Source organism: Canis lupus, chromosome 15, assembly GCF_011100685.1.
Source record: "Canis lupus familiaris isolate Mischka breed German Shepherd chromosome 15, alternate assembly UU_Cfam_GSD_1.0, whole genome shotgun sequence".
NCBI lineage: Eukaryota > Metazoa > Chordata > Mammalia > Carnivora > Canidae > Canis > Canis lupus.
Window position 1 is genome coordinate 8330828 of NC_049236.1, and position 26134 is coordinate 8356961.

The following is a 26134-nucleotide window of genomic DNA, read 5'->3' on the forward strand; positions in this document are numbered from 1 at the left end:
CAGCAGGAACTCTTACTCATTGCTGGTGGGAATGCAAAATGGTATAGCCACTTCGGAAAGCAGTTTGGCAGGGTCTTTTCTTTTGTTTTTAAAAAGATTTTATTTGAGAAAGAGGGAGATACAGAGAGAATGAGACAGCAAGCATGAGTGAGCACACAAATGGGTGGGTGGGCAGAGGGAGAGGAAGAGCAGATCCTTCACTGAGCAGGGAGGCCGACATGGGCCTGGACCCCAGGACCCTGGGATCATAACCTGAACCAAAGGCAGATACTTTACCGACTGAGCCACCCGGCTGCCCCCGTTCGGCAGTTTCTTACAAAACTAAACACACTCTGGGTGTGTGATCCAGTGATCGTGCTTATTGGCATTTACCCAAGTGACTTAAAAATGTATGTCCATACAAAAATCTGTACGTGGATGTCTGTATCAGCTTAATTCATAATTGCCAAAACTCGGAAGCAGGTAAGATGTCCCTCAATGAGTGAAGGGAAAAATAAACTGTGGTGCATCCAGATGATGGATTATTATGCAGCACGAAAAAGAAATGAGCTATCGAGCCCTGGAAGGACATGGAGAAAACTTCAATGCAAACTTTCATGCATGTTACTCAGTGAAAGGAGCCAATCTGAGAAATCTACATACTGGAGGATCCCAACTACATGACCTTCTGGAAAAGGCAAAAATGAAGGAGTCAGAAAAAAAAAACATCAGTGGGTGCTGAGGGTGAAGGGGGAGGAGGGAAGAACGGAACACAAGAGATTCTTATGGGCAGTGAAACTATTCTGGGTGACACTTATAAATCTCTAAAATCTCTACACGTTATCCAAACCCGTGGAAGGTACGACACCAAGAATGAGCTGAAGGTAAGCTGAGCTTTGGGTGACAACGGTGTGCGGATGTGGGTTCGCTGATCATAATAAATATATTATTCTGTTGCCAGATTTTGACCGTGGGAAAGCCCTCTGTGTGGGAAAGCTGTGCACCTTCTGCTTAATTTTTCGGAACCTAAAACTGTTGTATTTAAAAAAAAAAAAAAGATATTGTAGTTTGCATATCCTGCAACTAAAAAAAATCAACGTTAGCTGTAACAGTAAGTAACTTTTCCCTCCTCCTTTCTTTCCATTCGTCTTCCCTCCTCCTTCCATCCTTCAAGGCTCCCTGCCTTTTTGGTGTCCTTCCTTTCTGAGCAGTTCAGTGTGAAACCCATCAGGTGTTCATATTTGTCCGGCAGAATCGGCCTTCGGTGACTATCGGATTTCACGGCGGACCCAGGTCTCGGCGCCGAGCCCGGGCAGGTGTCCGCGCATCCCGTCTGGCCCGAGCCGCTCACCTCCGCGCGCATCCAGGTCAGGCCCCCACCTGCGCTCCGCGCCGGCCCGCCCACCCCGTCGCTCGGCCCCGCCCCGGGGGCGTGTCCAACGCCGCGCCCCCGCCCAGGCCCCGCCCCCCCTCGCGCGTTCGTTGGTCCAGCCCGACGCTCGTTCCGGCCGCGCCCCGCCCAGGCCCCGCCCCCGCGCCGTCCGCCGGCCGGGAGGGGGCGTGGCTGCGCAGGCCCACGCCGCGCCCCGCCCCCCTCCACCCCCCACCCCCCACCCCCCGGCACGCAGGCTCCGCGCACGCGCGCGCCCCCGCCTGAGCCTCGGTCCCGGCCGCGGGGAGCCGGCGGGTAGAGGCTGGGCCGCGGAGGCCGGAGGGGAGGAGCCCGGGCCGCCGCCGCCGCCGCCGCCGCCCTGCAGGAGGGGAGCATGTCTGCGAGTCGAGCCAAGAAAGTGAAGATGGCCACCAAGTCGTGCCCCGAGTGCGACCAGCAGGTGGGGGCCAGGCGGGGGCGGCCCGGGGCACGGGAGTCCGGGGGGGTCACGGGGGCGCGGTCCGGCCGGTGCGCACCTGGCGGCGGGGCCGCGGGGGTCGCGGGGGTCGCCCGGTGACCGGGCCCGGGGCCGAGCACGGCCGCGCCCTCCGCCCGGGAGCCCGGCGGCCGCTTTGTTCCCGCCGCGACGCAGTGACCTGCTGGAGGCCGGGAGGGGGCGACCTCGGCGCGCTCGGCGGTGCCCCGCGTGACCCGGTGACCCGGTGACCTGCGCTTGTCCTCCGAAGGCGCAGTTTCTCTAGGCCCCCCTCCGTGAATGGTAGGTCGTTGTCTGGCTTCAAAAAGGTGAATTTACCTTGAACATTTAGCGTCTACTTTATGAACCAAGTCCCCGCGCGGTCCAGGGCTCAGCCAGCCCCCGAGGCCCAGCCCTGGCCCAGCTGGAAAACCTGCGTGGACTCGGAAGAGCATCGCGCGCGCTCGCAGGTGCGCGCTCGCAGGTGCGCCCCCCCGTGGGCCCAGACGGCAGCGCGGCGGTGAGAACGGGACTGCCCGCGGCCTAGAAGCCCGGTTGCGGAGCCCAGGAGGGAGGCCGCTGCCTCCAGGGTTTTGCAGGGAAAGGCCCGCTTGTACTTCCTGTGCTTGGGGAGCCTGAAGCTGTGGCCCCTCACCAGGTGCCCGGATTCCCGCTCAGATGCCAATAAGGGGCCACTTTTACCGCGAGCAATACCGTCTAGTAACAGTACCTGATTAGGCCGACAGGGTCGGAGTGCCGAACTTCACCAAAGGTCTATTTTCTCCGGAAGGACTTTGGTTAATCCTTTACTGACATGTCATAATCCCATGAATTTTTTTTTTTTTTTTAAGATTTTTGTTTATTTATTCACGAGAGACACAGAGGCAGAGACACAGGCAGAGGGAGAAGCAGGCTCCATGCAGGGAGCCCGACGTGGGACTCGATCCCGGGTCTCCAGGATCACACCCCGGGGCTGCAGGCGGCGCTAAACTGCGCCACCAGGGCTGCCACCCAGGTGCCTTTCTGTTGCATTCCTATACATTAATGAAACCGTGAAATTAAGAAAACAGTCTGTTTACAATGGCCAAAATAATAAAATATCTAGGAATAAACTTAACTAAGGAAGTGTGAAAGATCTGTACTCTAGGGGATCTCTGGGTGGCTCAGTGGTTTAGCGCCTGCCCTTGGCCCAGGCCACAACCCTGGGCCCAGCCCAGGTCCCGGGATCAAGTCCCACATCGGGCTCCCCGCATGGAGCCTGCTTCTCCCTCCTCCTGTGTCTCTGCCTCTCTCTCTCTCTCTCTCTATCATAAATAAATAAATCTTTTTTTAAAAAAAAGATCTGTACTCTGAATACTATAAGACACTTATGAGAGAAATTGAAGGCGACACAAACAAATGGAAAGGTATTCCATGCTCATGGACTGAGAACCAATATTCTAAAAATGTCTGCCCTGCCTAAAGCAATCTACAGATTTAATGCAGTCCCTATCAAAATACCAAGAGCATTTTTCAGAGCTAAAACCATCCCAAAATTTGTTCTACCACAAAAGACCAAGTAGCCAAAGTAATCTTGAAAAGACCAAAACTGTGAGGTATCACAATCCTAGATTTCAAGATAGACTACAAAGCTGTAGTAATCAAAATGTTATGATACTGGCACAAAATAGACACAGGGATGCCTGGGTGGCTCAGTAGTTGAACATCTGCCTTCAGCTCAGGGTGTGATCCCAGAGGTCTGGGATCGAGTCCCACGGCTCCCTGCATGGAGCCTGCTTCTCTCTCTGACTGTGTCTCTGCCTCTCTCTGTGTCTCTCATGAATAAATAAATAAAATATTTTAAATAAAATAGACACAGATCAATGGAACAGAATAGAGAACTCAGAAACAAACCGACGATTATATGGTCAATTAATCGTCAACATTGGAGGCAAGAATATGCAGTTGGAAAAAGACAGTCTCTTCAGCAAGTAGCTGTTGGGACAGCTACATGCAAAAGAATGAAACCAGACCACTCTCTGACACCTTGCACAAAAACTCAAAATAGATGAATAACCTAAATGGGAGGCCTGAAATCATAAAGATCCTAGAAGAGAGCACACAAGCAGTAATGTCTCTGACATTGGCCGTAGCAGCATTTTTCTAGATAGGTCTTCTGACATAGGAAACAAAAGCAAAAATAAACTATTGGGACTACATCAAAATTAAAAGCTGCATAGGAGAGGAAGTAATCGACAAAACTATAAGATAACTTAATGGGAAAAGATATTTGCAAATGAAATATCTGATAGAGGGTTAGTATCCAAATATATAAAGAACTGATACAATTCAATAGCCCCAAAACAAATAATTCCATTAAAAAGAGGGTAGAGGGATCCCTGGGTGGCGCAGCGGTTTGGCGCCTGCCTTTGGCCCAGGGCGCGATCCTGGAGACCCGGGATCGAATCCCACGTCGGGCTGCCGGTGCATGGAGCCTGCTTCTCCCTCTGCCTATGTCTCTGCCTCTCTCTCTCTCTCTCTCTCTGTGACTATCATAAATAAATAAAAATTAAAAATTTTTTTAAATAAAAAATAAATAAATAAAAAGAGGGTAGAAGACAACACATTTCTCCAGTGAAGACATCCGGATGACCAGCCGGCACATGAAAAGATGCTCAACATCACTCATCATCAGAGGAACGCAAATCAAAACTACAGTGAGGTATCCTCTCATACCTGTCACAATGGCTAGAATAAAAAACAAGAAACAACAAGTGTTGGTGGGGATGTGGAGAAAGGGGAACCCTCGTGTACTGTTGGTGGGAATTCAGATGGGTACAACCACTTGGAAAACAGTGTGGAGGGTCCTCAAAAGCTTAAAGATGGGGGATGCCTGTGTGGCTCCATGGTTGAGCGTCTGCCTTTGGCTCAGGTCGTGATCCCAGGGTCCTGGGATCGAGTCCTGCATTGGGCTCCCCATGGGGAGCCTGCTTCTCCCTCTGCCTAAGTCTCTGCCTCCATGAGTCTCTCATGAATAAATTTTCAAAAATCTTAAAAAAAACCACAAAACTTAAAAACGGAACTACCCTATGATCGAGTGATTGCACTACTGAGTACCCCTAAAATAAAATTAAAAAAAAAAACCAACACTAATTCGAAGAGATACATGCACCCCTGTGCTTATTGCAGTAGTATTTACAGTGGCCAAGATGTGGGAGCAGCCCAAGTGTCCACCAGTCCATGAATGGATAAAGAAGTGGCACATATACACAATGAGATATTAGTCATAAAAAGAATGAAATCTAGCCATTTGCAACAGCATGAATGGAGCTAGAGTGTAATGCTAAGGGAAATAAGTCAGTTGGAGTAAGACAAATATTGTATACTTTAACTCATGTGGAATTTAAGAAACAAATGAAGAAGGAAAAGAGAAAAACCAAAAAACAGACTATAGAGAACAAACTGATGGCTGCCGGAGGGGAGGCAGTTGAGATGGGAAATAGGTGAGCGGGATTAAGGGCACACTTACAGTGGGCACCGAGTCATGCATAGGATTGTCGGATCACTGTGTGGTAACCTGAAACTAATGTAACCCTGTGAAAAAATTATGGTCACCCTAGAGTGTGTGAAATACGTAAATATTGCAATAAAGCAAGTCAAATGAAATTTCTGGTTCTCCAGGGCACATAAAAGCTGTATTACACCATCAGTCTATTCAGTATGCAGTAGCTTTGTGTCTAACAGAACAGTGTATATACCGTAACTAAAAAATACTTCACTGCTGAAGAACGTTAACTGTCATCCGAGCCTTCAGTGAGTTGTGATCTTTTTGCTTGTGGAGGGTTTTGCCTTGATGTCGACAGCTGTTGACTGATCGGGGTAGTGGTGCTGAGGGTTGGGGTGACTGTGGCGATTTCTTGACGTAAGAGAGCAGTGAAGTTTGCCGTCATTGGTTGATTCTTCCTTTCCCAGTTCCTCTGCAGCATGCAATACTGTTAGCATTCACCTGCAGTAAAACTTGTTTCAAAATTGGAGTCAGTCCTTTCAAACTGTGTTCCTTTATCAACTAAGTTTATGTAATATTCTAAATCCTTTGATGTCATTTCAACAGTCTTCACAGCATCTTCACCAGGATAGATTCCATCTGGAGAAACCACTTTCTTTGCTCATCCATAAGAAGCAACTCCCCATCCATTAAAATTATGAGATTGCAGCAATTCCGACCATCTGCAGGCTCCACTTCTGATTCTAGTTCTCTGTCACATCTTGTATTTACTTCTGAACCTCTCAGAGTCACCCATGAAGTCTGGAATGAACTTCTTCCAAACTCCTGTTGATATTTTTACCTCTTCCCAGGAATTACAAATGTTCTTTTTTTTTTTTTTTTTTTTTTTAAGATTTTATTATTTGAGAGAGAGCACTTGCAGGGGGAAGTGGTAGAGGGGGAGAGAGAGGGAGAAGCAGACTTCCCCACTGAGCAGGGAGCCTGGTGAGGGCTCAATCCCAAGACCCTGGGACCATGACCTGAGCCAAAGGTAGACGCTTAACCAAGTGAGCTATCCAGGGACCCCTGAATCATGACTATTCTTGATAGTGTGCAGAATGGTGAATTCTTTCCAGGAGATTTTCAATCTATTTTGTGTAGATTCATCAGAGGAATCACTATTTAGGAATCTGTAGCCTTACAAAATGTATTTCTTAAATAAGAAGACTTAAAATGGTTCCTTGATCCATAGGCTGCAGAATGGATATTGTGTTCGCAGGTATGAAAACAACATAGCTTCATTGTACCTCGCCAGAGCTCTTGAATGACCAGGTGCCATGTCCGTGAACAGTGACATTTTGAAAGGAACCTTTGTTTCTCCACTGTAGGTCTTAATAGTGGGTTTAAAATATTTAATCAGCCATGTTGGAAACAGACGTACTATCATCTAGGTTTTGTTTTCCCATTAATAGAACATAGGCAGATTTAGCATAATTCTTAGGAGCCCTAGGATCTTTGGAATGGTAAATGAGCTTTGGCTTCAACTTAAAGCCACAGATGCATTAACCCCTGCAAGAGAATCGGCCTGTCCTTTGAAGCTTTGAGGCCAGGCACTGACTTCTCTCCAGCTGTGAAAGTCATAGGTAGCATCTTCTTCAAATATAAGGCTGTTTCATCTACATTGAGACTCTATTATTCAGTGTAGACACCTTCATTAGTTATCTTAGCTGGGTCTTCTGGGTGACTTATTGCAGCTTCTCTGTCAGCCCTTGCTGCTTCACTTTGCACTGTTAGGTTATGGAGGCTGCTTCATTCCTTAAGCCTCACAAACCAACCTCATGCAACCAGACTTTTCTTCTGCAACTTCTTCACCTCTCTCAGCCTTCATAGAGTTGAATAGAATTAGGGCCTTGCCCTGAGTTAGACTTTGGCTTAAGGGAATGTGGTGGCTGGTTTGATCTTTTTCCAGCCCCCTAAAACTTTCTGCAAATTAACTATAAGGCTGTTTCACCTTCTTATCATTCTTGTGTTCACTGGAGTGAGCCATTTCCTTCAAGAAATTTTCCTTTGTGTTTATAATTTGGCTGACTCTTTGGTGTAAGAGGCCTTTCTTGGCTTTTGACATGGCTTTCCTACTAAGCTTACTCATTTCTAGCTTTGGATTTAAAATGAGAGATGTGTGCTTTTTCCTTTAACTTGAATACTTAAAGGCCACTGTAGGGTTATTACCTGGCCTAATGTCAATATTTCCATGTCTTAGGGTACAGAGAGGCCTGAGGAGAGGGACATAGATAGGGGAATGGCCAATTGGTAGAGCATTCAGGATACACACATTTATTAATTAAGTTTTGTGGTCTTGTATGGGTCTTGTATAGGCAGTCCAAAACGATGAAAATACTAACATCAAAGATCATGGATCACCATAACAGGATAATAGTGAAAGAGTTGGAAGTATTTCAAAAATTACCATAATATGATAAAGACACGAAGTGAGCAAATGCTATTGGAAAATGGTGCTGATAGCCTGGCTCCATGAAGCATTGCCACAAACCTTCAATATGTAAAACCTAGAGTATCTGTGAAGTACAATGAAGCAAAGTGCAATAAAATGAGGTATGTCTGTAATTAAATCTCTCTCTCTCTCTCTCTCTCTCTCTCTTTTGTCTCTAGGAAAAGCCTTGTCAGTTTTGTTCATCTTTTCAAAAAAAAACCCAACTTTTGTTTCATTGATTTTGTTTCTCTATTCTCTATATTGTTTATCTCTAATCTTTATTATTTCCTTCTTTATGCTGGCTTGGGTTTCATTTGCTCTTCTTTTTCTAATTGCTTAAGTTGTAAAGTTAGGTTGATGATTTGAGATCTTTCTTCTTTCTTAATGTAAGCATTTACAGCTATATAACTTTCCTCCATAACATCGCTTTCACTGTGTCCTATGATTGATAGGTTGTATTTTTTTTCATTCATCTCTAAGATTTTCTAATTTTCCTTATGAGTTCTTTTTTTTAAGATTTTTTATTTATTTATTCATGATAGTCACAGAGAGAAGAGAGAGAGGCAGAGACACAGGCAGAGGGAGAAGCGGGCACCATGCTGGGAGCCCGACATGGGACTTGATCCCAGGACTCCAGGATCGCGCCCTGGGCCAAAGGCAGGCACTAAACCGCTGAGCCACCCAGGGATCCCTATGAGTTCTTTTTTGATCCATTGGTTATTTCAGAGTATATTGTTTAATTTCTAAAATGCTTTGAATTTTCTAGTTTTCCTTTTTGATGTTAATTTCTAACTTGGTCCTGTTGTAGTTGGAGAAGATACTTTGAATGATATACTGTCTTAAAAAATGAACTTAAGGCACCTGGGTGGCACAGTCATTTAAGCATCTGACTTTTGGTTTTGGCTTAGGTCATGATCTTGGGGTCATGAAATCAAGTCCCATGTCAGGCTCTGCTCTCAGTGTAGAATCTGCTTAAGTTTCTCTCTCCTTCTTCCTCTGCCCCTCCCCCCTGCTTTCTCTCTCTCTCTCTCAAATAAATAATTCTTTAAAAATGAACTTTAATTCTTACCTGTGCCATATACAAATAATATTTCAAGAAGGATTGTAGATCTACATGAAAAATTTTAAACTATGAAACTTCTAGAAAATACTAAAAAATCTTTGTGAACTTAAGTTAGGCATTTGTTTGGTGTTGCAACACCAAAAGCATGACCCATAAAAGAAGAAAATGATAAATTGGACTTAATCAAAATTAAACTTCTGTTCTTTGAAAATCACTGTTTAGAAAAAGGAAAGACATGAACCAATAACAAGCTTTGCAAAGCATGTATGTAATAGAAGACTTGTATCCAGAATATATAAAGAGCTCTCAAAGGTTAATAATAAAAAAAAACCCAATTAAAAGGCAAAAATTTGAATAGACATTTGACCAGAGTAGACTTAACAGCAAATAAGCTCATAGAAAAATGCCCGACATCATTAGTCATTAGGGATACGTGTATTACCACAGTGAGATCGTATGGGAATAACTAAAGTTAAAAAGAACATAGCGAGTATTGACGAGGATATGGAGGAAATGGACGTCTCATCCTCTGCTGGTGGGAATGTAAAATGGTACAACCACTTTGGGAAATAGTTTGGTAGTTTTCTTTTTAAAAAACCTACCATATGATCTAGCCATTTCCACTTTTAGCTATTTATTCAAGAAAAAAGAATGTGTGTGTGTGTGTGTGTATACACATATATATATAAAGACTTTTCCATGAAAGTTCATAGGAGCTTTATTTGTAATAGCTTAAGCCTGGGAACAGTCAACATGTACAGATACACTGAGGTTTATCTTTACATGGAATAATATTCAGCAATAAAAGGAATGAGCTTGTTACATTCAAAAGCATGGACAAATCTCAAAATAATTATGCTAAGGGAAAGAAGCTAAACAAAAAAAGCATGTATTTATGATTCTGTTTATATAAAACTAGAAAATTCAGAAAGCTGATCAGTAGCTGCTTGGGGATATTGAAGGGGATGCTAAGGAGAGGTAAGAGGGTAGATTACAGGGTATATGAGGAAACTTAGGGATGATGGATATATTCACTATCCTGATGGTGGTGAGTTTCTTGGGCATACACAGCTGTCAAAACCTGTCCAATAGTACGTTTTAAATATGTATAGTTTATTGTATGTTAATTATAACTTAATAAAGCTGGTAAATGACATAATCATTTTTTTACTAAAACTCTTAAGATCACAGACTACTTCAGGTAGTAAAGACCTTAGAAAAGAAAACAGAAACCTGCCAGGCAAATGAGATCTGTTCCGGTTCTTTCCTCTACAGGAGCCTGGGAGAACCTATGTCTAGCACCTATTTTGTAGTCTCCCTCAAACTGGCAATTGTAAATAAATAATCCTTTTCCAGTAATTGATCCTGGCCCTCTTCCTCTCTCATGTTCAAACTCTTGAAGGCAGATTTTTTATTAAGTATTTTCTAGAAGTTATCTAGTTTAAAATGTTTTATGTGGGTCTACAGTCCATCTTGAAATATTTATATATGGAATAAGGTCAGAATCAAAGTTCATTTTTTAAGACCAATATCGTTCAAAGTATCTTTTCCAACCACAACAGGATGAAGTTGGAAATCAACAACAGAAAGGAAAACTAGAAATTTCAAAAATTTGTAGAAATTAAACAATGTACTCTGAAATAACTGATGAGCTAAAAAAGAAATTACAAGTTTTTATTTTAATTTTTTACAGATTTTATTTACTCATTTATGAGAGAAACAGAAAGAGAGGCAGAGACACAGGCAGAGGGAGAAGCAGGCTCCATGCAGGGAACCCAACATGAGACTCGATCCCGGGACCCCAGGATCAGGCCCGGGGCTGAAGGCAACGCTAAACCACTGAGCCACCCAGGGATCACCTAAATTACAAGTTTTTAGTTCTATTTTATGATTAGTAATGAATTTGTGTCCAAGACTTATTTCTTTCTCCCTTTAAAATGTCTGTCAAATATATTGTTTGGTTTTTTTTGGGGGGCGGGGGGGGATGCATTCCCCTGCCAGCATCCCAGAACAGGACAACAGCCTCTCATCCTGGGATTAATGTAATAATTTCCTAACCTTTTTTCTAGTCTAACCCACATTGTAACTATTCTGAGACTGACATTTTAGGAAATAGTTTTTTACTTGACATACTTCCTGTAGCCGCTTACATTAGTGTTATTAAATATTTAGCATATGCATGGCGCTGTAAAGGACTAGGAGAGTGGGAGGGGTATGATTTCCTATCTCAAATCGTTTTTATGAAGATGTGGAGTTTTTTTTTTAAGATTTTATTTATTTATTCATAGAGAGAGAGGCAGAGACACAGGCAGAGGGAGAAGCAGGCTCCATGCAGGGAGCCCGACGTGGGACTCGACCCCGGGTCTCCAGGATCACACCCCAGGCCGCAGGCGGCGCCAAACCGCTGCGCCACCAGGGCTGCCCAAGATGTGGAGATTAAATTAAAATAATCTCTACCTTCAAGTAATTTATTGATGAGTTGAAGAGACCACATAAACACTTTAGAAGTTCAGTAAATAGTAAAATAGTAACATTTTTTTTTTCCTTTTTTCCCCCCTCCAGGTTCCTGTTGCATGTAAATCTTGTCCCTGTGGTTACGTATTTATTAATAGGAAACTTCTAATAGTAAAACACTCAGAGAAATCATCACCTTTTACAGGTAATTGAGAAATTGAGAGAGTTTATCACTTTTCTGTCTTTTATGGTTTCCATTATATAAAGTTAAAATTAATTTTTGTGAGGTTTTTTTTTTCTTTTTGGCTGGGAGAATTGTAATACTAAAGTCTATTGAAGTATGTCTTTGGTTTCTATTAGGTACAATTAGTCATTTACATTGATTTTTTTTCTTTATCCAATTTAAATGTTAAGTCCTTTATTAATAATATTTTAATTAGATAATGTTAGTTGGAAGAAAGAGAACCCTGATTTTAATATTACAGTTTTTTTTTTAAGATTTTATTTATTTATTCATGAGAGACACATACAGAGAGAGGCAGAGACACAGGCAGAGAAAGAAGCAGGCTCCATGCAGGGAGCCTGACGTGGGTCTTGATCCCGGGTCTCCAGGATCACACCGTGGGCTGAAGGCAGCACTAAACCGCTGAGCCACGGTATTACAGTTTTTTAAAGTACTAGTAATTTTTTTTGATTCACTGATTTAGACTATCTAAAAAAATGTGCACTTCAATTTTGTTTGAGTTTTTATTTTTTTTAAAGATTTTATATATTTATTCCTGAGAGACACAGAGAGAGAGGCAGAGACACAGGCAGAGGGAGAAGCAGGCTCCACGCAGGAAGCCCGATGCGGGACTCGATCCCAGGACTCCAGGATCATGCCTTGAGCCAAATGCAGGCGCTAAACTGCTGAGCCACCCAGGCATCCCCTTGTTTGAGTTTTTAGCTTTCTCTTTAAAGTTGAGAAATCTAGATTTATACCATAAGTGTATTCAGAGGTGGGTTTTTGTTACTCCTAGTTTTTTCCTGTAATAAAATCACGTAACAGTAGTGAATCCAAAATGGTAGACTTATTACAAACAATTATTGAGTGCCTAACATATGCCAGGTACTATGTATCTTGGGCATACAGTAATCTACTTCTAAGACAGCTTTAGTACCGTCATAGTGGTTGAAGGTGTGCACATAGGAATATACATATGGGATATGTGGGGAAAATACCAGCTCATGATAAGTGCTAGGTAGGAAATTAAAATAGGGTACTGCCCTAGAGGTTAACTGGAAGGCTACTCTTGATTGAGTGGTCCAGGGAATGCATCTCTGAGGAGGAGATATTTTATAAGGTCTGAATAGATGAAGGGGCTAGACATGAAAACTAGGGAAAGCAAATTCTAGGCAGAGAGAAAAACAGAGGCAGAAATTCTAAGGCAGGATTTATTCCAGGAATGCAGGATTGGTACAATATAAGAAAACCTATTAGTATCATATACCATGTTAATAAATATAAAGAAAAAATAATAAGATCTCTGTAGATACTGAGAAAACCTTTGACAAAATTAAGTACCCATCCATGATAGAGAAACTCAAGAAAATAGGATTTGAAGAATACTTTTTTAATTTGATGAAGTATATATCTTAGCATTAAAGCTAGTTCTTATCTATTCATTCATTCATTCATGAGAGACACAAAGAGAGAGGCAGAGACACAAGCAGGGGGAGAAACAGGCTCCATGCAGGGAGCCCAACGTGGGACTCGATCCCAGGACCCCGGGATCATGACCTGAACCAAAGACAGATGCTCAGCCACTGAGCTACCCAGGCATCCCTAGTATCTTATATAAATGGGGAAACACTACAGGAATTTTCATTCATGTCAGGAACAAGGCAAGCATCCTCACTATCTTCACTATCGTTCAGCATTATGTTAGAGGTAAATTAGCCAAGACAAATAAGAGAAATAAATAAGAGACATAAAAGTGGGTAAAGAATAAGTAGAGGGCAGTCCGGGTGGCTCAGCAGTTTAGTGCCACCTTCAGCCCAGGGCGTGATCCTGGAGACCCGGGATCAAGTCCCATGTCAGGTTTCCTGCATGGAGCCTGCTTCTATCTCTGCCCGCTCCCCTCTCTGTGTCTCTCATGAATAAATAAAATCTTAAAAAAAAAGACAGTAAAGACAGTAAAAAGACAGTAAAGACAGTAAAAAGACAGTAAAAAAAAAAAAAAAGAACAAGTAGAACAGTATCTATTTGCAGATCATAGTGTAACTGGACTCCAGAGAATCAATGATAAAACTAACTCCTACAGTAAAAGAATTCAGGGAAGGATCAAGATTTAAAATTAACATACAAAAATCAGCTTTCATATATAGAAATAGCTTAAACTGGACATAATGTAAGAGAAAAGCCCATTTACAATAGCGACATGAAGGATTAAATGTTTAGGAATAAATTTATTAAGAAAGGCATAAAACAAATTTAAAATACTCCTAAAAGCCAAACTGTGGAAAGAGCCTCGGTGTCCACTGACAGATGATGGATAAGGAAGCTGTGGTCTTTGTATACAATGGAGTATGGCTCAGCCATCAGAAATGACAAATACCCACCATTTGCTTCGACATAGATGGAACTGGAGGGTATTATGCTGAGTGAAGTAAGTCAAATGAAGAAGGACAATCATTATATGATTTAATTCATACGGAGAATATAAAAAGTAGTGAAAGGGATTATAGAGGAAAGGGGGAAATATCAGTGGGAAATACCAGTGAAGGTGACAAAACATGAGAGATTCCTAACTGAGAAACGAACAAGGGGTAGTGGAAGGGGAGGTGGGCGGGGGGTGGAGTGACTGGGTGATGGGCACTGAAGGGGGCACTTGACGGGCTGAGCACTGGGTGTTATACTATATGTTGACAAATCAAGCTCCAATGAAAAAATATACAAAAAAAAAAAACTTCTCTGAAGTTTCACACATTAAAAAAAATAATAATAAAATAAAATAAAACACTCCTAAAAGACACTAAAGCAGATTTAAGGAAATGGTAAAACATCCCTTGCTCTTGAATACGATGATTCAACATCCTAAAGATGTTAATCCTCCCAAGTTAATTTATTAAATCAATGCAATTTTAATAAAAATCCTAACAAGTTGTTTCATTGAGTTTGACAAGTGGATTTTAGGGTTCATGTGGAAATACAAACATGCAAAAATACCCAGAATAATTGTCAGTTGACTTTTAGTAAAGGTCCTAAGGAAATTAAATGGGAAATAATAGTCTTTTCAACAAATGGTATTGGGATATGATGCTGGATATGCAAAAGAATGAAGTTGGGACCCTACCTCACGACATACATAAAAATTAATTAAAAATACGGGGCGCCTGGGTGGCTCAGTTGGTTAAGCATCCAGCTCTTGATTTCAACTCAGGTCATGATCTCAGGGTTGTGAGATCAAACCCTGTATCAGGCTCAGCGTGGAGTCTGCTTGTCCCTCTCCCTCTTCCTCCCTGGTTTGTTTGCTCTCTCTCTCTCTGATTCTGTATCTCTAATACATTTTTTATAAAATCTTTAAAAATTCATAAATCTAACTATAAGAGCTAGCAAAGCTATAAAACTCCTAGATGAAAACAGTAAATCGTAGTTACTTTGGGTTAGGCAATGTTTTCTTAAATATGACACCCAAAGCTCAAATGACGTACGTACACACATACGTATATAGGGCTATGCAAAGTTTAAAACTTTTTTTATTTTGCTGCAGATATTGTCAAGAAAGCAGAAAGACAACTCACAAAATGGGAAAAACTTTTTGCAAATCATATATCTGATAAGGACTTCTATCCCTAATATACAAAGAACTCTTACTCCTCAATAGTAAAAAGAGAAATAACCTATTTTTAAAAATGGGCAGAGGATATGAATGGAATTTGTCCAAAAAAAATCTATAAATGGCCAATAAGTACACTAAAAGATGTTCAACATTATTAGTCATTAGAGAAATGTAAATCAAAATCATGAGATCACTAAGATGCAGTAATAAGAGAAAATAACAATTATTGGTGAGGAAATGGAAAAGTTGAAATCCGTATCCCTGCTGTTAGGAATGTAAAACAACGCAGACACTTTGAAAACCATCTGCCAGTTTCTCAAATGGTTAAATATAGTTATAATATGATCTAGCGATTCCACTCTTAGGTATAAACTCAAGAGAGTTGAAGACAGAAGTGGGCACAAACATTTATATGTGAATGTTATTAGCAGCATTAGTCATAATAGCTAAAAAGTGGAAACAGTCCTGATATCCATCAACTGATGATAAACAAATGTCATATATCCATACGATGGAACATTATTTGACAGTAAAAAGAAAGGAAGTATTGATATGTGCTACAGGATGAATCACTCCTGAAAATGTGCTATGTGAAAGAAACCAGTCACAAAAGATCACATATTTTATGGTTGCAATTATAGAAAATGTCCACATAGACAAATTTATAGATTGTAAATAGATTAACGGTTTAGGGCTGGTAAAGGGAGGGGGGAGAATAGGAGACAACTGTTAATGGGTACAGAGTTTCTTTTGGATGTGGAGAAATGTCCTAAAATTGGATTCACAATCTGGCAAGTGTACTAAAAACCACCATTTGTATTTTAAATGGGTAAATTGTACAGGATGTGAGTTCTAGCCCAATAACACTGGTTATATTATTTTTAAAGGTTTGTTTATTTGAGAGAGAAAGAGAGCAGGAGCAGGAGGGGCAGAAGGAGAGGGAGAGAGAATCTCAATCTCAATCTGAGCACAGAGCAGACTCAGGGCTCAATTTTAGGATCCTGAGGGCATAACCTGCACCAAAACCAAGATGCTTAACTGACTGTGCCACTCAGGTGTCCCAATAAAATTGATTTAGAAATATCCAGGAAAATATTTAAAAAGAGAAATTGTAAGGGTTGAATAACCCTATCAGCTATTAAAATATATTATGAAAAAAATGAAATTTATTATAAAGCCTCTGGGGTGCTCTCAATTTGTGGAGCATGCAACTCTTGATTTCAGGGTCATGAGTTCAAACCCCACATTGTACGCAGAGCTTGCTTAATTAAAAGAATATATATGTATATATTATATATATATGTACACACACACATACACACACACAATGAATCCTGTATAATTAAAACCTTGTGGCATTGGCAGGAACAAATAGAACAGTGGAAAAGAATAAAAAGTGCAGAATTAGACCCAAATTCATATGGGAAGCTAGTATATGACATACTAACTAACATACTAACATAGATCACTAGGGTAAAATGGACCTTTTCTTTTTTTTTATTGGGGTAAAATATGTGTAACATATTTATCATTTTAACCATTAATAAGTGTACAATTCAGTGGCATTAAAAACATTCACAATACTATGTATCCATCACTGGTATTTTACTTAAAAATTTTTTTACCATCCTGGACATAACTCTGTACCCACTGAACAATCTCTTCCTCTTCCCCACTGCCCTGCCCCTGTACACCTCCCCGCATTCCCTGGCAACCTCTGCTTTGTATCTCTGAAAATGTGCCTATTCTGGGCCCCTCATATAAAAGTGGAATCATATATTTGTCCTTTTGTGTCTGGCTTATTTTAAGAAGCATAATATTTTCAAGGTCTATCCATTTGTAGCATTTATCAAAATTTCATTACCTTTTATGTCTGAATAATTACCATTTTATGTATATACCACATTTTTAAATTCAGTCTTCTGATGGGCAACAGGATGTAACGAACATTGGTGTCTAGATACCTGTTCAAATCCCTGGTTTCAGTTCTTTTGGATAGGTACCTCGGAGTAGAATTGCTGGGTCATATGGTAGTTCTGTGTTTAACCTTTTGAGGAAATCCCAAACTGTTTTCCATACTGGTTGTGCTGTTACAGGGGTTCCAATAATTCATATTCTTACCAAAATTTGTTGACTTCCCCCTCCCCCCTTTTTTTTGGAGAGAAGGAAAGTGCATGAACAGGGGTGAGGGGAGGTTGGGGGGGCAGAGAGAGAATCTGAAACAGGCTCCATGCCCAGTGGGGAGCCAGATGAGGGGCTCCATCTCACAACCCTGAGATCATGACCTGAGCGGAAATCAAGAGTCAGATGCGTAATGGACTGAGCCATGTAGGTGCCCCCAATGTTTTTTTCTTATTATTATCACCATCCAAGTAGTTGTGAATTGTTTACCTTACTGGGTTTTGATATGCATTTCCCTAAACACCATGTTAAGCATCTTTTCATTTTCTTATAGGCATCTGTATATCTTTTTTTTTTTTTTAAGATTTTATTTGTTTATTCATGAGAGACACAGAGAGAGAGGCAGAGACACAGGCAGAGGGAGAAGCAGACCCCATGCAGGGAGAACCATACAGGACTTGATCCCGAGACTCCGGGATCATGACCTGAGCCGAAAGCAGACACTCAACTGCTGAGCCACCCAAGGGCCCCCATTTTGTATATCTTCTTTGGAGAAATGTCTATTCAACTCCTTTGCCCATCTTTAACTGCATTGTTTTGGTTGGTTGGTAAGCTGTAGAAGTTCATTATGTATTTTCAGTATTAATCCCTTACCAGAAATATGATTTGTAAGTATTTTTTGCCATTCTGTGGGTTGTCTTTTCACTTTCTGGATAGTGTTCTTTGATGCACAAAATTCTTAATTTTGATAAGGTCAAACTTATCTAATTTTTTTTTGGTTTTTATTAATTGTGGTAAAATACAAAAATATAAAATTTACCATCTTAACTATTTTCAGGTATATAGTTCAGTAGTGTTAAGTAGATTCACGTCTTTGTGCTGTCAGTCTCCAGAACTTTTTCGCCTCCTAAAACTGAAATTCTATAGCCTTAAACAACTCTCATTCCTGCTAACCTCTGTTTCTGTCTCGGAATATGACTATTCTAGGTACATCATTTAAGTGGAATCGTACGGTATTTTTTTTTTTTTATGACCAGGTTATTTTACTTAGCATCATGTCTTCATGGTTCGTGTATGTTATAGCATGTGTCAGAATTTCCTTTCTTTTCAAGGATGAATAATAGTCTGTTGTATGCAATTACTATGTTTTGTTTATGCATTTATTGGCTGATGGGCACTTGGGTTGTTTCCACTTTTTAGACCATTGTGAATAATGATGCTATGAATGTAGGTGTATAAATACCTCTTTGAGACTCTGTTTTCAGATCTTTTGGATATATTCCCAGAAGTAGAATTATTGGATCATATGGTAATCCTGTTTTTAATTTTTTGAGAAACCAGCATGGTGGTTTTCCATAGAGGCTTCCACCATTTTCCATTCCTACCAGTTGTGCCCAAGGATTCCAGTTTTGCTGTATCTTTGCTAACACTTGTTATTTTCTCTTGTTAGTAGCCATCCTAATGGGTGTGAGTTGATGTCTCATTGTGGTTTTGATTTGCATTTCCCTAATGATTAATGATGTTGAGCATCTTTTCAAATCCTTGTTGTCCATGTGTATATTTTTCATTGGAGAAATATTGAAGTCCTTTTGTTCATTTTAAAATTAGGCTATTTGTATTTTGTTGTTGAGTTGTAGGAGTTCTTTTTTTTTAAACTTTTATTTATTTATGATAGGCACACAGTGAGAGAGAGAGAGAGAGGCAGAGACACAGGCAGAGGGAGAAGCAGGCTCCATGCACTGGGAGCCTGACATGGGATTCGATCCCCGATATCCAGGACCGCGCCCTGGGCCAAAGGCAGGCGCCAAACCGCTGCGCCACCCAGGGATCCCAGGAGTTCTTTATATATTCTGGATATTTACCCCTTATCAGATAGGCGGTTTTTAAATATTCCATTCTGTAGGTTGCCTTTTCACTATTAATTATTTCTTTTGCACAGAAGTTTTAAATTTCTTTTTTTAGAAGTTTTAAATTTTAATGTAGTGTAGTTTACCTATTTTTTTACTTTTGTTGTCATATTCATTACATCATTGCCAAATTCCAGTGCCATGAAGATTTTCCTCAATGTTCTCTTTAAGACTTTTGTAATTTTAGTTTTTATCTATAGGTCTCTGATCCATTTTTTTAACCAATTTTTGTATGTGGTGTGGGTTACGGTCCAACTTCATTCTTTTGCATGTGGATATAGTTTCCCCAGTACTATTTGTTGAGAAACCATCCTTTCCCACTAAATGGTCTTGACACCATTGTTGAAAATCAATTAACAATATGTGTGAGGGTTTATTTCTGGGATTTCTATTCCATTGGTCTTTATGTTTGTTCTTATGCCCATACCATATTATTTTAATCATTGTGGCTTTGTAGTAAGTTTCAAAGTTAGGAAGTGTGATTTCTCTAACTTTTTTTTTTTTTTTTCAGGATTATTTTGCTTATTCAGGGCCCTTTGCAATTCCGTGTGGAAAAAAAGGCTGTTGGACTTTTGATAGGATTATGTTGAATCTTTAGATTGCTTTGGCTAATATCAACATCTTAACAATGTTAAGTCTTCTTGCCTATGAATATGATTGCGTTTTCATTTATTTAGATCTTGTTTAATTTTTTCAGCACTGTTTTCAGCATAAAAGTCTTACTTCCTTGGTTATACATATTCCTAAGTATTTTTATTATTTTTGATAGCTGTTAGAAATGGAATTGCTTTCCTAGTTTTCTCTTCAGATTATTCATCACTGGTGTATAAAAGCAGAACTGATTTTTGCTCTTGTCCCCTACAACTTTGCTGAACTTTGGAAAGTTTTTGGAAACTTTTTTGAAAAGTGATCTACTTTTTTTTCATGGAACAGTGAATGATCCACTTTTAGCATTTCCTAAATAGCTACCCACTTGTCCCTGCACTATTATTAAAAGAGCCATCTTTATATCCACCACTCACATGAGTTAATTCCTCTGTAATTTTGGTGTAGAAAAAGGCTTGCTAACTGTAACTTAAAATACAGAGGCATTAAAGGAAAAGATAGATAAATTTCACTAAATTCTTGGAAACAAAAAAAAAAGCCATAAATAAAAGTTTGTCAAAGAGAAACTGGGAGAAAATATTCACAATATATACTACATAAAAAGGACAATATATTTTATATTTAAACAGCTCTTAAAATCTGAGGGACAAGGGGCACCTGGGGGGCTCAGTTGGTTACACGTCTGCCTTAGGCTTAGGTCATGATCTCAGGGTCCTGGGATCCAACCCCACATCGGGCTCCCTGCTCAGTGAGGAGTCTGCTTCTCCCTCTCCTTTTGCCCCTCCCCCTGCTCATGCTCTCTATCTATGTAAATAAATAAATAAATAAATAAATAAATAAATAAATAAAATCTTTAAAGAACATATGAGGGATAAAAGCTTTTCTGGTTGTGACACCACGTGGTGAAGGTCTCTTGTCTACATTGTCGGCCATGCAGCCCAAGGGCCCACTGCATTCTGGTCCTTAGACACAAAATGATGGCCCCAGGTGTGGTGCACTGCAGACAGGGCAACAATCTTATACAGGTGAATGGGCAGCCCCCGGAGATGATCCCGCAGTGCACACTGCAGTGCAAGCTACTAGAAACTGTTCTGGTTCTGGGCAAGGAATGATTTCCTGGAGTAGACCTCTGAGTCTGTGTGAAGGATAGTGGTCACATGGCCCAGATTAGTACAATTCTTCAAAGCTCTGGGGTCCAGAAATACGTGGATGAGGCTTCTAAGCAGGAGCTAAGATGTCTTCATCCAATATGACCAAACCCTGCTGGGGGTCATTGATCCCCATCTCAGTGAGTCCAAAAGGTTTGGAGGCCCTTGGGTGCTCCCTCTGGTGCTCATACTTGCTACCAGAAATCCTATTGATAAGTCCCTCAGAAGATCAGAGTTCACCTTGGCAATAAATAGTGGTTGTGAGACTTACGGTTTCAAAACAACATATTTCAGGGACAAAGTTCCAAAAACCTGATATAAAAATGGGAATCAGATATGAAGAGACAACTCACACAAAAAAATAAGACATAGTAATGTCCTGAAATATATGAAAAAAGTTCAGGTTCACTCATAATTAGAGAAATGCAAATTAAAATAATACCTACCAAGAGCAAAAATTTTTAAATATGACAGTATACTTTGTTGGTAAAGCTGTGGAGAAATGGGCACTCCTACATCGCTGGTGCGAATATGAATTTTCATAACCCTTCCAAAGGGAAATTTGGCAATATCTAAAAATACTACGTATGTATTGATTTACTTTTTGACCCAGCAAGACCATTTCTGGGTTTTTACCATTAAGATATACCTCCAACGATACAAAAATACATATGCACAAAAAATTCACTACAGCAATGTAATGCAATTAATTGCAAAGTATTGGAAACAGTCTAAATGCCCACACAAAGCAAAGTGATTAAACTATGGTATATCCATTTAGTGGAGTAATGGAACTATAAAAAAAAAAAAAAAGGATGAGAATGATTTGTATTGACTGATATAGAGTGTTTCTCAGATAATATACTGTTAAGCGACAAAGGTAAAGCACAGGAGTATCTATAGTATGAACTTTTGTTTAAGAAAGAAGGAGATAGGAACACCTGCCTTTGGCTCAGGGCATGGTCCTGGGGTCCCGGGATCGAGTCCCACATCAGGCTCCCTGTGTGGGGCCTGCTTCTCCCTCTGCCTGTGTCTCTGCCTCTCTGTCTCTCATGAATAAATAAAAAAAATTTTTAAAAGACTCAGAAAATTATGAATATTTTTTAAAAAAAGGAGATACAAGACAGTTCAAGTGTATCAGTCATTTGCGTAAAATCAATACTGGGAGGATAAACTGGAAACTAAAGTGATGTGATTGGTAACCTGCGGGGGGGTAGGTGGGAAAGGGGTGCAAAACAGTGGGGAGATGAGAACGGTGTATCAGGAATGAGGAAGGAGTGACATTAAAGGGGATGGGGAAGAAAACTTTATTCCAAGTTGTTTTGGAAAATAACCTCTTGATTGGATGCTGTAATGGTGAAGATAAAAAAGAACTGCAGATTAATGCTGTAATGTAGTCAGTAAATATATTTGTCACAGGGGCATAAATGAGCAATTCCAAAATTGCCATATGTGTGCACTTAAACTGAACAAATCAGTAAATATGTTTTAGACAACAAAAACTGGGTTTCTCACAAATACAGAAAGGAGAAGGCTAAAATGAACTCTGTTGGGTCAGTTTGGAATCCGAAATATCAGTATATGGGTGGGTTACTATGCATGTATTTCCTAGCTGTGTCCACTGAGAATGACTAAAAGGTATGACACCCCAGCAGTAATGAACAAACGTAGGATTCAGGTTTTTATTTCTAAGTATGATTCTCCACTTCTTGGAGAAGTGGTTGATTCCAGGACTGACACAGAAAATACTAAAGGTGCTTGATGTGTGCCAGGTAATAACAAAGTACTAGAAGAAGGAGAAGGAGGAGGAGGAGGAGGGGAAGGGGAAGGGAAAAAGGAGAAAGAAAAAGGAGAAAAAGGAGAAAGAAGAAAGGAAGAAGAAGAAGAAGAAGGAAGGAAGAAGAAGATGGTTCAAATGGACAAAGCTGGAGCACTTTGAGCAAAAGAAATAATGAAATGATTGGATTATATTCCATAGAATAATAAAGTAAATATCCGTGAGTGCATACTGATACAGATATAAAATGGGAAATGAACATTTCTCACTTATAGTAGAATTCCAGTTAATACCTGTGGAAGGATGGATGGATTGAGGGAAATAGAAAATAAGAATTAACAAAACAGTAATAATTGTTGCAGACAAGATCCGCCAATTGATTGTAAAATTAGTGAAAATTTGAGGATAAGTAAAATTTAGGTAGATTCAAAGTATGTCCCCCAGGATCGTCATTAATCACAAAGGGAAAGATAATTTTACTAGGATGAAACTTGCCAGAATTTATCTTAGTCGGTGATCAAGGTGAACATCACAATAATAAAGCGTATGCACATCTTGAAACCCATGATACCATGCACTAGAAAGGATACGTCATGTCTGTGTATTCTTACCAAAAATGTATAACCTTAGTCCAGTCATCAGGAAACATCAGCCATACCCAGACAAGGTATGGGTGGGTTACTATGCATGTATTTCCTAGCTGTGTCCACTGAGAATGACTAAAAGGTATGACACCCCAGCAGTAATGAACAAACGTAGGATTTGTTATTTGATAAATCCTTATTTGATAAGGTCAAGGTCATGGAAAATAAGGGAAGACCAAGGCATTCTCAGAGATTAGAGGAAACGAAGGAGATGTGACAAGTATGTGGGAGTTTTTTTTTTTTTTCTACAATAATCTGTTCTTGTTTATTGAAATCTATTTCTGTTTTCTCTTTGAACATTAAAGGCATGATTTAAAATGTCTTTTTTTAACTTGTCTTATAATGTCTCTTTCAGATTGTTCCATTATTTGTAGTTTGAGATACGAATTCTATTCATGTGTCCCTTCACCACTGTGGGGGTTTTTTTGTTTGTTTGTTTGTTTGTGTTTTTAGCTTTTCTCACTTTCTTGCATTTGGGAAATTCTCTTTTGCTTTTGGACTTAGCTTTGTACTAAAACAAGTTTTGATTTTCACTTATATCTCAACTAGCACGTTTGAAATGGAAGAGGTGGCTTCTTGCATTAATTAAATCTACTATATTGATGGGAAACCTCTTTCCCCTATTCCTATTCCATTTATGAACAATAGGATAATTGCTCTCAGGGTATTAGGGTCTAAAATAAAGCTACTCACTTTCCAGATACTTATCTTACAGTTGCATATGTATTTTTGTTTTTTGGTAACAGTATATTGTGATTGAGGTCAGAATTTTTTTCTGCTTTTGTAATGGAAGACATCAACTTATTTGAAATAATTTAGAACTCAAGTGATGGTAGAAAGGAATAGAAACCTTTTCCCTTTCCACTTTGCCATCTTGGAAGCATAGGGGATGAAAAAGGGAGAAAAGTTACTATTGGAGGAATATGTACTTGTAAGGGACTGGAATTAAAGCTGCTGAAAAGAAGAATCCCCCTCTTCATACCCCAAGATTTCTCCCAAACATTGTCTAGATTTGAATTCTGCTGAATCAATCTCTCTCTCCCCCTCTTTTTTTTTTCTTTCTCTACCCCTTTGGTAGGTTTAGGGCATGTGTATGTTATGGTCTTAGTTTTAAAAACTCTAGTGGCCAGTGGACCCTAGTACCGTTTAGAATACGTGACTACCAGGGGAGAATGGAAAACAGTTCTTTCATATATCTGAAATATCATTTTTATTCATTTACACCAAAATTAACTATGAAGCCCAAGAAAGTGAAATAAGCAAAATAAGAAAAATTCCATAGTAAATAAGGATCTAGAAAACATAAAGAACTTGTGAAGTGGCAGTCATTCAGATCATATGAAGCAGGGAAGAGGAAGATCTACAAATACTTTTGTCAGAAAACATTGGAAGCAATTATTTATCAACCCATTATGGGAGGATTTTTTCCCCCAAGCATTAAATGGATCTGAGACCTTAATCTGATAGCACTGGAAATATCGTGTGGCAGGCATTAAGTTCCTAGACGTAAGAGCACAACTCCTATTTTAGTTCAAAAGCATTTCTTTTATGGCAGTGCTTATCAGATTACTGGAAATTTATTCCTACTTACAGTCATCTGCCTGCTGGAAGCTGTTGGCAGGAGAACAGCGATAAAAACATGCATCCTCCAGATGAAATTGCTGCGATTTGACAAGTCAAAGCTTGACCATGATTGATTAACTTAATGTTAGGTCTATTTTCAGTTGCGTTGTGTAGTATTCCTGATGATATTATGTCCTTTGATGGCTGAGTCTTTATTGTTTGTTTCCTCCACAGAAGTGAACAGTGCCCCGTCTTTGAAAGATTTGCGAATACTATTTTTATATGAATTTAAACTAGGACATAGTGCAGCCACAGCAAGTAGAAACATCAATTCTGTCTTTGGAAAAGGCTCTGTTAGTGAGAGGACTATCCGGTGGTGGTTTGAAAAATTTCGTTCTGGAGATCTGAGTCTGAAAAATGAGCCTCGAGGGAGACCCAAATCTGTTTTAAATGAAGATCAACTGAGAGCCATGGTGGAAGCTAACCCCAAAACAGCAATTCGAGGCCTTGCGGCAGACTTAGGAGTTTCTGCTACAACAATTTCTCGACACCTGGCTGCAATAGGAAAGGTGAAAAAGTTGGACAAGTGGGTAGGTAACACCAACTGACAGATGATCATAAACGGAGATGATTACAGGTGTGTTCTTACCTTGGGATTTGAAAGAGCAGAGACCTATTTTGGAGAAATCTTAAGCTTTGACAAAAAAAAATGATAGTGGTCTGGACAATGGTTGGATGTTGATGTAGTTTCCAAACGTGTTAAAACCATCACTGTAATCAAAAAAAGGTTCTGGTAACTCTATGGTGGTCCGCCAAGAGAGTATTTCATTGCTTTTGACTCAGACAAAACTAATAGTAGCATCTTTTTGTCAAGAAGTTGAAACTATTTGTCAAAAATGGGTCTAAAAGCGCTGCATTGGTGAGCAGGTATGGAGGGACCTGTACTTTTCCATCATTTGACCACTGAAACCCCAGACCACCAAAGGGAGTAACTGCATTGGCCCAAGGACTTTTGCCAAATCCATCACACTCACCTGACCTTTTTTCAACATTACCACCTCTTTTACCATTTGGAACTCCAAGAAACAGAACATTCTCCAATAGACAACAGTAATTGAAGGATTTGAATAAATTTTAACAATGCTGAATTTTATAAATATGTAATATTTGGAGAAATTTATCATTGGGGGAAAGTAGTGAATGCTAACTGCGTATTTTGCTCAAATAAAAACTTCTTTTTCTGAAAAATA

The 26134-nt window shown here is 40.0% G+C and overlaps 1 non-coding gene across 1 annotated transcript; it reads left to right on the forward strand.

The window, feature by feature from the left end:
* Positions 1 to 1632: 1632 nt before the first annotated feature.
* C15H16orf87 lies at positions 1633 to 26134 on the forward strand. The gene is made up of 3 exons (XR_005370198.1): positions 1633 to 1811; positions 11406 to 11502; positions 25119 to 26134. It is a non-coding gene; the product is annotated as a chromosome 15 C16orf87 homolog (transcript).